The 12,146-nt window shown below is 38.6% G+C and overlaps 1 protein-coding gene and 1 pseudogene across 2 annotated transcripts in view; one reads left to right on the top strand and one right to left on the bottom strand.

Annotated features, from left to right (window-relative positions):
- TMEM123 (transmembrane protein 123) overlaps positions 1–12,146 on the bottom strand; it is a 78,411-nt gene that overhangs the window by 20,854 nt on the left and 45,411 nt on the right. The window lies entirely within an intron of this gene.
- On the top strand, positions 6,952–7,913 carry LOC309807383 (synaptobrevin homolog YKT6-like; annotated as a pseudogene). Its single transcript has one exon. The product of its transcript is annotated as a synaptobrevin homolog YKT6-like (transcript).

The raw sequence follows: 12,146 nt of genomic DNA on the forward strand, positions 1-12,146 counted from the left end.
TAATGACCTTAAACGTGAATGGATTAAATGCTGCAACCAAAAGATACAGGCTTGCTGAATGGATGCAAAAATAAGATCCATATATATGCTGTCTACAAGAGACCCACTTCAGACCTAGGGACACATACAGACTGAAAGTGAGGGGATGGAAAGAGAAATTCCATGTAAATGGAAATCAAAAGAAAGCTGGAGTAGCAATACTCATATCAGATAAAATAGACTTTAAAATAAAGAATGTTACAAGAGACAAGGAAGGACACTACATAACGAACAAGGGATCAATCCAAGAAGAAGATATAACAATTATAAATATATATGCACCCAACTTGGAGCACCTCAATACATAAGGCAATTGCTAACAGCTATAAAACAGGAAATAGACAGTAACAAAATAATAGTGGGGGACTTTAACACCTCACTTACACCAACGGACGGATCATCCAAAATGAAAATAAATAGGGAAACACAAGCTTTAAATGACACAACAGACCAGATAGATTTAATTGATAGTTATAGGACATTCCATCCAAAAACAGCAGGTTACACTTTCTTCTCAAGTGCACAAGGAACATTTTCCAGGATAGATCACATCTTGGGTCACAAATCAAGCCTCAGTAAATTTAAGAAAACTGAAATCATATCAAGCATCTTTTCTGACCACAATGCTGTGAGATTAGAAATGAATTACAGGGATCAAAACGTAAAAAACACAAACATGTGGAGGCTAAACAATACGTTACTAAATAACCAAGAGATCATTGAAGAAATCAAATAAGAAATCAAAAAATACCTAGAGAAAAATGACAATGAAAACACGATGATCCAAAACCTATGGGATGCAGGAAAAGCAGTTCTAAGAGAAGAGTTCATAGCTATACAAGCCTACCAGAAGAAACAAGATAAATCTCAAACCAACAATCTAAACTTACACCTAAGGGAACTAGAGAAAGAAGAACAAACAAAACCCATAGTTAGCAGAAGGAAAGAAATCATGAAGATCAGAGGAGGAATAAATGAAATAGAAATAAAGAAAACAATAGCAAAGATCAATAAAACTAAAAGCTGGTTCTTTGAGAAGACAAACAAAATTGATAAACATTTAGCCAGACTCATCAAGAAAAAGAGGGAGAGGACTCAAATCAATACAATTAGAAATGAAAAGTGAGAAGTTACAACAGACACCACAGAAATACAAAGCATCTTAAGAGACTACTACACACAACTCCAGGCCAATAAAATGGACAACCTGGAAGAAATGGACAAGGTATAACCTTCCAAGACTGAACCACGAAGAAACAGAAAATATGAACAGACTAATCACAAGTAATGAAATTGAAACTGTGATTAAAAATCTTCCAACAAACAAAAGTCCAGGACCAGATGGCTTCACAGGTGAATTCTATCAAATATTTAGAGAAGAGCTAATACCCATCCTTCTCAAAATCTTCCAAAAAATTGCAGAGGAAGGAACACTCCCAAACTCATTCTATGAGGCCACCCTGATATCTATCACCCTGATACCAAAACCACACAAAGATACTACAGAAAAAGAAAATTACAGACCAATACCACTGATGAATATAGATGCAAAAATCCTCAACAGAATACTAGCAAACAGAATCCAACAACACATTAAAGGGATCATACACCATGGTCAAGCAGGATTTATCCCAGGGATGCAAGGATTCTTCAATATACGCAAATCAATCAATGTGATACACCACATTAACAAATTGAAGAACAAAAACCATATGATAATCTCAGTAGATGCAGAAAAAGCTTTGGACAAAATTCGACACCCATTTATGATAAAAGCTCTCCAGAAAGTGGGTATAGAGGGAACCAACCTTAACATACTAAAGGCCATATATGACACACCCACAGCAAACATCATTCTCAATGGTGAAAAACTGAAAGCATTTACTCTAAGATCAGGAACAAGACAAGGATATCCACTCTCACCACTATTATTCAACATAGTTTTGGAAGTCCTAGCCACAGCAATCAGAGAAGAAAAAGAAAGAAAAGGAATACAAATTGGAAAAGAAGTAAAAGTGTCACTGTTTGCAGATGACATGATACTATACATAGAGAATCCTGAAAATGCCACCGGAAAACTACTAGAGCTAATCAGTGAATTTGGTAAAGTTGCAGGATACAAAATTAATGCCAAGAAATCTCTTGATGAAAAATCTCAAAAAGAAATTAAGGAAACACTCCCATTTACCATTGCAACTAAAAGAATAAAATACCTAGGAATAAACCTACCTAGGGAGACAAAAGACCTGTGTGCAGAACACTATAAGACACTGATGAAAGAAATTAAAGATGATACCAACAGATGGAGAGATATACCATGTTCTTGGACTGGAAGAATCAATATTGTGAAAATGACTACACTATCCAAAGCAATCTACAGATTCAATACAATCCCTATCAAATTACCAATGGCATTTTTTACAGAACTAGAACAAAATATCTTAAAATGTGTATGGAGACACAAAAGACCCTGAATAGCCAAAGCAGTCTTGAGGGAAAAAAACGAAGCTGGAGGAATCAGACTCCCTGACTTCACATTATACTACAAAGCTACAGTAATCAAGACAATAGGGTACTGGCACAAAAACAGAAACACAGGTCAGTGGAACAAGATAGAAAGCCCAGAGATAAACCCACACACCTATGGTCAACTAATCTAAGACAAAGGAGGCAAGGACATACAATGGAGAAAAGACAGTCTCTTCACTAAAAGGTGCTGGGAAAACAGGGGGGGCAGCTACACGTAAAAGAATGAAATCAGAACACTCCCTAACACCATACACAAAAATAAACTCAAAATGGATTCGAGACCTAAATGTATGACCGGACACTCTAAAACTCTTAGAGGAAAATATAGGAAGAACACTCTTTGACATAAATCACAGCAAGATTTTTTTTGATCCACCTCCTAGAGTAATGGAAATAAAAACAAAAATAAACAAATGGGACCTAATGAAACTTCAGTGCTTTTGCACAGCAAAGGTAACCATAAACAAGACAAAAAGACAACCCTCAGAGTGGGAGAAAATATTTGCAAATGAATCAACGGACAAAGGATTAATCTCCAAAATATATAAGCAGCTCATGCAGCTCAATAACAAAAAAACAAACAACCCAATCCAAAAATGGGCAGAAGACCTAAATAGACATTTCTCCAAAGAAGACATACAGATGGCCAAGAAGCACCTGAAAAGCTGCTCAACATCACTAATTATTACAGAAATGCAAATCAAAACTACAATGAGGTATCACATCACACCAGTTAGAATGGGCATCATCAGAAAATGTACAAACAACAAATGCTGGAGAGGGTGTGGAGAAAAGGGAACCCTCTTGCACGGTTGGTGGGAATGTAAACTGATACAGCCACTATGGAGAACAGTATGGAGGTTCCTTAAAAAACTAAAAATAGAATTACCATATGATCCAGCAATCCCAGTACTGGGCATATACCCAGAGAAAAACATAATTCAAAACGACACATGCAACCCCAATGTTCATTGCAGCACTATTTACAATAGCCAGGTCATGGAAGCAACCTAAATGCCTATCAACAGATGAATGGATGAAGAAGATGTGGTACATATATACAATGGAATATTACTCAGCCATAAAAAGGGACGAAATTGAGACCTTTGTTGAGACGTGGATGGATCTAGAGACTGTTATACAGAGTGAAGTAAGTCAGAAAGAGAAAAACAAATATCGTATATTAACACATGTATATGGAACCTAGAAAAATGGTACAGATGAACTGGTTTGCAGGGCAGAAGTTGAGACACAGATGTAGAGAACAAATGTATGGACACCAAGGGGGGAAAGCCGTTGGGGGCTGGGGATGGTGGCGTGATGAATTGGGCAATTGGGATTGACATGTATACACTGATGTGTATAAAACTGATGACTAATAAGAACCTGCTGTATAAAAAAATAAATAAAACAAAATAGAAAATTAAAAAAAACCTAAGTAAAAACAAAAAACAAAACAAAAGAAAAACCTCCTAGCAAACAAAAGTCCAGGACAGGACAGCTTCACTGGAGAATTCTGCCAAATATTCAAGAATTAATACCAATCCTTCTCAAAACTCTTCCATAAAAACAGAAGAGATAAGACTTCAAAACTAATTTTAAGAGGTCAGCATTACCTTGATACCAAAAACAGACAAGGATGCCATAACAAAACAAAATTACAGGCCAATACCCCTGATGAATATGGATGCAAAAATCCTCAACAAAACATTAGCAAACTGGATTCATCAATACATGAAAAGAATCATACACCATAATCCAGTGGGATTTATTCCCGTGATGCAAGGATGGCTCAACATCTGCAAATCAATGTTATATGCCACATTAACAAAATGAAGGATAAAAACCATATGATTATCTCATTAGATGCAGGAAAAGCATTTAAGAAAATTCAACATTTATGATAAAAATTCTTTGCAAAGTGGGTACAGAAGGAATGTACCTCAACATAATAGAGGCCACATATGACAAGCCCACAGCTAACATCATACTCAGCAGTGAAAAGCTGAAAGCTTTTCCTGTAAAATCAGGAACAAGAGAAGGATGCCCATTCTCACCACTTTTATTCAACACAGTATTGGAAGTCCTAGCCAGAACAATTAGGCAAGAAAAAGAAATAGGGGCTTCCCTGGTGGTGCAGTGGTTGGGAATCTGCCTGCTAATGCAGGGGACACGGGTTCGAGCCCTGGTCTGGGAGGATCCCACATGCTGCGGAGCAACTAGGCCCGTGAGCCACAACTACTGAGCCTGCGTGTCTGGAGCCTGTGCTCCACAACAAGAGAGGCCACGATAGTGAGAGGCCCGCAAACCGCGATGAAGAGTGGCCCCTGCTTGCCACAACTAGAGATAGCCCTCGCACAGAAATGAAGACCTAACACAGCAAAAATTAATTAATTAATTAACTCCTACCCCACAACATCTTCTTAAAAAAAAAATAAATAAATAAAAGGCATCCAAACTAGAGAGAAATAAGTAAAATTGTCAGTATTTGCTAATAACATGGTGTTATAAATAGAAAACCCTAAAGACTCCACAAAGAAACTGTTAGAACTAATAAACAAATTCAATAAAGTTTCAGGATACAAAATCAATATACAAAAATCTACTGCGTTTCTATACACTAACAACAAACTATCATAAAGAGAAATTAAGAAACCAGTCCCATCTACAATTGTATGAAAGAGAATAAAATACCTAAGAAAAAATTTAACCGAGTAGGTAGTGGACCTGTACACTGAAAACTATAAGACATTGATGTAAGGAATTAAAGAAGACACAAATAAATGGAAAAATATTCTGTGATCACAAATTAGAAGAACACTGTTAAAATATCCACACCATCCAAAGCAATCTACAGAATCCATGCAATCTCTATAAAAATTCCAATGGTATTTTTCATAGAAATTGAACAAATGATCCTAAAATTTGTATGGAATCACAAAAGTCCCTGAGTAGCCAAAGCAATCTTGAGAAATAAAAACAAAGCTGGAGGCATCACACTTTCTAAATTTAAACTATAATTACAGAGCTATAGTAATCAAAACAGTATGGTATTGGCATAAAAACAGACATATATATCAACAGAACAGAACAGAGAGCCCAGAAACCACACATTTATGGTCAATTAATTTATGACAGAGAAGCCAAGAATATACAATGGGGGAAAGAACAATCTCTTCAATAAAGGGAGATGGGAAAACCGGACAGCCATATGCAACAGAATGAAACTGAACCGCTATCTTATACCACACAAAAAGCATTAATTCAAAATGGGGTAAAGACTTAATAGTACCTAATGTAAGACTTGAAACCATAAAACATCTAAAAAAAATAGGTGGTAAAGTCCTTGACTTAAGTCTTGGCTATGATTTTTGGGACTGACACCAAAATCAGAGATAACAAAAGCAAAAATAAACAAGTGGGACTACATCAAACTAAGATGCTTCTGCACAGCAAACGAAACCATCAACAAAATGAAAAGGCAACCTATTGAATGGGAGAAAATAGCTGCAAATCATATATCTGTTAAGGGGTTAGTATGCAAATTATATAAAGAAGTCATATAACTCAATAGCAAGAAAACCAGTAATTTCATTTAAAAAATAGGTACAGAATCTGAATAGACATTTTCCCAAAGAAGACATACAACAGACATATGAAAAACGTTCAACATCACCAATCATCAGGAAAATGCAAATCAGAGACACAATGAGATACCACCTCCTAACTGTTAGAATGGCTATTATCAAAAAGACAAAAAATAACAAGTCTTGGGAAAGATATGAAGAGAAGGGAATCCTTGTGCTCTCTGGGTGAGAATGTAAATTGGTGCGGCCACTATGGAAAACAGTATGGAGGTTCCTCAAGATAGACCTACTGTATGATACAGCAATTCCACCCCTGGGTATTTATTCCAGCCCCCCTCCCCACAAATGAAAACACTAAGTTGAAAAGATATATATATATGTATATGTACTGCCATGTTCAGTCTGGCATTATGTACAATAGCCAAGATATGGAACCTAAGTGGCCTTTGATGAGCGAATGGATAAAGATGTGACACTGAGACGCACACGCACACACACACACACCCACACAGTGCGATATTGCTCAGCTATTAAAAAAGAAAAAGAAATCTTGCCATTTGTGACAACAGGAATGGACCTTGAGTGCATTATGCTAAGTGAAATAAGTCAGAGGAAGAAAAATACTGTACGATGCCACTTTTATGTGGAATCAAAAGAAAAAACTGAGCTCACAGATAGGCAGCTGCCAAATGTGGAGAAGCTGGGGCGGGGTGGGGCGGGGCGGGGGTGGTGGGTGAAAGGCATGAAGAGGACAAAAGGTACAAACTTTCAGTTATACAATAAATAAGTCAGGGGATGTAATGTACAGACTGGCGACTACAGTTAATACTGTACTGCATATTTAAAAGTTACTAAGAGAGCGGCCGACCCGTCAGCAGCTGGCGGCGGTCTCGAGGGGCGGCGCCATGCTGCTCCCTGCGAGCTGGTCCCGCGGCCAGGCGGGTAGCTGGCCCGAGGGCGTGGCGCCATGAAGCTGTACAGCCTCAGCGTCCCGTACAAAGGCGATGCCAAGGCGGTGCTGCTCAAAGCCGCGTACGACGTGTCCTCCTTCAGCTTCTTCCAGAGGTCCAGCGTTCAGGAATTCATGACCTTCACAAGTCAACTGATTGTGGAGCGCTCCTCAAAAGGAATCAGAGCTTCTGTCGAAGAACAAGAATATCTGTGCCATGTCTAAGTGAGAAACGACAGTCTGGTGGGAGTGGTCATTGCTGACAGTGAATACCCATCCCGGGCGGCGTTTACCTTGCTGGAGAAGGTACTAGACGAATTCTCCAAGCAGGTCGAAAGGACAGACTGGCCAGTTGGATCCCCCAATACCATCCAGTACGCAGGCCTGGACGGTCACCTCAGTAGATACCAGAACCCCCGAGAAGCTGACCCAATGACTAAGGTGCAGGCTGAACTAGATGAGACCAAAATCATCCTGCACAACACCGCGGAGTCTTTGTTAGAGCGAGGCGAGAAGCTAGATGACCTGGTGTCCAAATCCAAAGTGCTGGGAATACAGTCTAAAGCCTCCTGTAAAACGGCCTGGAAACAAAACTCATGCCGTGCAATCATGTGACAGCAGCTGGCAGAGGCCCCTGAGCTGGACCATCACCGTCATTCACATCGCAACTGGAGCCCCCAGGAAGCAGAGCTGCTGTGGAACGACCCAAGTGGGACAGACTCAACTTTGGCTTTGGAGCTCCTGGGAGGAACCGAAGGGTGGAAGGGACCTGGTGGTGGGGAACGTTCAAATTCACATGTCTACTAATTTGAGGCCCCCTAAAAGTGTATTTTTGGGGCCAAATGAAACCATAAAGCTCAGTGACTCCCGTTTAAAAAAAAAAAGTTACTAACAGAATAAATCTTAAAAGTTCTCATCACAAGAAAGAAAAATTTTGTAACTATGTGTAGTGTTGGATGTTAACTAGGCTTATTTTGCCAGTATACACAATTATCAAATCATTATGCTGTATGCCTGAAACTAATATAAAGTTTCACATCAATTATACCTCAATAAATAAAAGGAATGACCTTTGCCTCTTTTAAAATTAAGTTTTATACACTATGCTTATGTAATAAAACAGATTCCATAGTCCTTCTCCTACCAATTTTGTCACTTAAAAACATGCTCAAGATTATAAGATAATTCAGTAAAGAGACTTTTTTTGGTGGGGGAGGTTTCTTGTAAATTCAAGTCAGGAAAAGCTACGAATGAGGGCAGAAATCAGTTGTGATAAATTAAAGGAATAACTAGTACCTACCTGCCATGAGTACAAAGAAAAAAACCCCAGAGATAAGACACTGATAACACAAGCCAAATTATGACCATAAATAAAGTTTTCCTGGCACACAGCTACACTCATTCACTCAAATATTGTCTGTGTCTACTGTGGTGCCAGGACAGAATTGATTATAGTTGCGATGGAGACCATATGGCCCCCAAAGCCACAAGTATTTACCATGTGGCCCTTCACAGAAAAAGTTCACTGATTTCTGTCACAGGTTGTGGGTTTGTTTAATAAATGTTAATGGTTTGTAAAGGCTCCTGTAAGAATCAAACACATAAAAATTACATACCAGCAGCAGACTCTTCCTTACCAGAAGAATGTGTGGTTTTTCACACCATTACTGAAATAACTATATCCTAAGCAAACACTCACCTTGGCCATCAACTTTTTTCTCGGGAAAGTACCCATAGCATTTATAGCTTAGAGCAGTATAACTCCCCGGTATTCCTTTTAAGATAAACTAGTCGCAAAATATACTTCTAGGCCACACATGTAGTCACTTAAAACAACATTTATAAGCTTCCAGTTGTGGAGGTCATAAGTACGAATGGACGGCTCAGCTGGGTCTCTGCTCAGGGTCTCATGAAGGCTGAAATCAAGGTGTGGCTATGCTTGGCTCTTATCTGGAGGCTCTGGGAAAAAACCTGCTTCCAAGATCATTTAGGCTGCTGATAGTATCCAGGTCCTTGCATGAGGTTCCCATTTTCTTACTGTCTGTCAGCTGGGGCCACTCCATGCTCTTAAAGGCCACCTGTATTCATGTGGCCCCTCTGTCTTCAAAGCCAACAGCAGCATGTCCTTCTCACGCTTCAAATCTCTCCGACTTCCACTTCTGCCACCAGCCAGAGAAAACTCTTTGCTTTTAAAGGGCTCATATGATTATGCTAGGCCCACTCAATAGTTTATCTTAAGTCAACTGATTACTAACCTTAAGTACATCTGCAAAAACCCCTTTGCCAGGTAAGATAACATAATCACAGGAATGATGTCTCATATTCACAGGTGAGGGAATTAGACAAAGGGTGAGGGTCACTGAGGGGGGGGTCATCTAGAATTCCACCTCCCACACAGTGTTTTGGGTAAAGTTGATCCTGATTTGCAAATCTGGGAAAACTAAATTCTTAGCTGTTGAATGGGAGAAAGTGTCAGCAACCCCTCATTAAATTCAAAGGTTCAAAAGTCGGGCAAACAAAATTGGCTCCCAACCATAGGCAGGCTAAAGTTCTCCTATGTGAATTTATTGAATATATTGTTTTTGGAGGGGGGGAAGGTTACAAAAATGTGTTTCCTCATGTCCTGAATAATTAGTTATTAGCTACCAACAACTAATTGTCAAACCAGGGTTAATCAGGTCCCTTGTGTACCTGAACACAGAATTAACCCAATGCTGTGAGGCAAGTGAGCTTCCTTCTCAAGGCTCCAGGGAAGAAATTTAAAATGGTCCTCTAGCAACAAATCACCAAGAGAATTAAAGCCTGTTTATTCATCATCTCTCAGCTACCTCAACTCCCCAGGACAATGTGTGTCCAGTCTGTTAGACAATGGTTTCTTCTGAAGTGTCCTTTTAACCACTTTTCTTATTCAGAATATTCCATATCAGCTTTACCTCCCACTGAAAACGTGAACATCAGAGTGAGCTCAATGGTACTCTAGTAGAAGAAAAATGAAAAAACTGATTTAGGCATAGATTTATTACTCTAAAAAGAGAATTCAATATATCTATTTATGAACAGAAATTATTGGTACAGATTAGAAGCATATGGCATAAAGACTGGGGGATAGTTTTGCCAGCATTTCTACCTCGGAGGTAGTAGTATCAATTCTATCAGCTAACATTTCCTACCGTGCTTCGAATGGCTTTTCTGAATTAAGTGGAAAATGAACTGTGTTCCTCCTTTGTTTAAGCCAGGAAGTAGTAATGCTGGAAATACACTTTAAGTGACTGTGAGACTTTTTCATTCCAGTTACATGCCGAGATCACACTTCCTTCTGTAGAAACTTAGAAAATATATTGGAAGATAATGGAAAATTTATATAGAAATATGCACATATCTACATATCATATGTGCACTATGTATAAATATGCACTTTGTCTTAGAAACTGTGATGGATATTTTCTGTTTGTCCCTCTAGATCCCTCCCTACCCTTGTCCCACCAGCCCTCTGCCCTAAAAAATGACATAGGTTCCCTTAACCCGTAGGCTTCTGGTTTGGTTAAGCCAAAGGGAAGGTATCATCTGTTGATACTTTATATTCCTTCTTATCCTTATTAGCTTGTATAACTAATTTGACTGAAAGGACAGTGTCTTTTACTGTTTGGTGACAGATCCAATCTGGGATGAGCCCACAGAGCCGAGCCCAGTCCTGTGTGCTCTATGCTCTACAGCTGTCTGTCTGCTATATTTATTTGATGTGTTTATTTAATGAATCTTTAAACAGTCCTCATTCTGAGCCAGACACTGCTCTAATATACTGTAAATATTAGCAATCTTCATAATTACCCCGAGAGGCAGATGTTATGGTCATCCCCATTTTACAGATGAAACTGAGATACAGAGAGGTTCGGTGACTTGAGAACAAACTAGTAAGGGGAGGAGCCAGACATGAACTGAGCCTCTGCTCTCAAGCACTGTGTTCGGTTGCCAGTCACGAAAAGTAGTGCCACCAAAACAAAAAGCTTTGGTTGGGACGGGTGAGTGACTGTGTCATTGCCCCAATGTTGACCTTCAACATGTTGTTAGATAAGAATAAGCTAGAAAATAGATTTTAGGGAGAAAAAATGATAACATAAACATACTCAGAGTTACTCTAAGTATTTAACAAACCTCAGCTGGGTATATACCGAATACTCTTGCTGTTCCATGTTCTACAATCCTGCATATAGCAAATACTACCAGTCTGTCTCCATTGTAAAATACACAAAAAACAATAACAATAACTTCTCATATCCTGAAATATCATTTCATTGTCCCAGTAGCACTAAAATGTATGAGAAAACAGGTCTGAAATATTTTGAAATAACATTATTACAGCTATATCTGCAACATCAAAAGACTCTGCAGGTGGTGTTGTCACTCAGTCACAGAAGATTTATGGTCTGAACATGGAGAATAAGCATGTGTAATGTGCAGCTGCCACATAAGAATTTGGTCGTTAACGAGCTCAAAGCAACACAACAAAGAGATATTCAGTCAGCAAAAAAACTGTCTGCTCAAATGTCAGCAAAAAGAAATCCCTAGAGATGACAACTGTACAGTTTAGAATCCACTATTAAATAATTTTAACTCATTGTATAAAGGCATTAGAAAATTTAATATTTAATACTGAACATTTTTTCTTACATAACAAAAGAAAAATGCAAACTTTACATAATTACCAGAAATACATACTTGCTTTAATGCTAGACATGGTACCAGAATCATTATGGCAGTAATCTGTGGGAGTAGGAAGAAAATAATGAACATCTGCTGTGCCAGTAACTGAACTAGGTGCTTTTCATATTTTTAATTTTTAAAAAATTTCATGTGATCTGTATAATAGCACCGAGAAGTGGGTTTGCTCCCTGCAATTTACAGATGAGAAAACTGTGACTCAAGTTAACTAAATGCTCCAAATCGCTGTCAGACATGGTGGTGAACAGACCATAACACAGGTCGTTGGACTCCTTCGAGCCTGGTAACTTTTCATTGATTTGCTCATTGTCTCCTGATGAAAA

This window comes from Mesoplodon mirus, assembly GCF_964341445.2.
Source record: "Mesoplodon mirus genome assembly, chromosome: 7".
Lineage (NCBI taxonomy): Eukaryota > Metazoa > Chordata > Mammalia > Artiodactyla > Ziphiidae > Mesoplodon > Mesoplodon mirus.